Raw genomic sequence first — 457 nt, forward strand, 5'->3', positions numbered from 1 at the left:
GTCTCTGTCTTTCTCTCTCTAGAAGAGAAAAAAAAAGAAAGAAAAAGAGGGGGGAGATTTTTCTTCGAGAAAAATTCGAAGCCACGATGAAGAATCGATCAGATCTAGCTCGTTTTAAAGCCTCGTCTCGAGGGTGGTTAAGGATGGTAAAAAATATTCTCCAAGTGTTCTTCCAACCACTCAGAGAACTGACCTCTCTCTCTCTCGTTTATCATATATTTTGCATTTTACATCCTCGAGGGGGAGGGGTGAAAAAGGGGTTATGGTTAAAATTCGTGTTTCATTTATCATTTCCTTTTTCCTTCCGTCGTCTAATCTGATTAATATAATTGACAATAACATCTCGACTGTGATAATACGCGTGTTGTGATTTTGGAGAGAAAGAAAGAAGAAAAAGAAGGAGAGAAAAAAAAAATAAAAAAAAAAAAAGAAGAAGAATAAGAAGAAGAAAGAAAAA

At 35.4% G+C, this 457-nt stretch overlaps 1 protein-coding gene across 1 annotated transcript in view; it reads right to left on the reverse strand.

Annotated features, from left to right (window-relative positions):
• The window catches only part of LOC102681680 (homeobox protein onecut), a 62,272-nt gene that overhangs the window by 50,554 nt on the left and 11,261 nt on the right, over positions 1 to 457 (reverse strand). The window lies entirely within an intron of this gene.

Source organism: Apis dorsata, unplaced genomic scaffold (assembly GCF_000469605.1).
Source record: "Apis dorsata unplaced genomic scaffold, Apis dorsata 1.3 scaffold_244, whole genome shotgun sequence".
NCBI classification, from domain to species: Eukaryota; Metazoa; Arthropoda; class Insecta; order Hymenoptera; family Apidae; genus Apis; species Apis dorsata.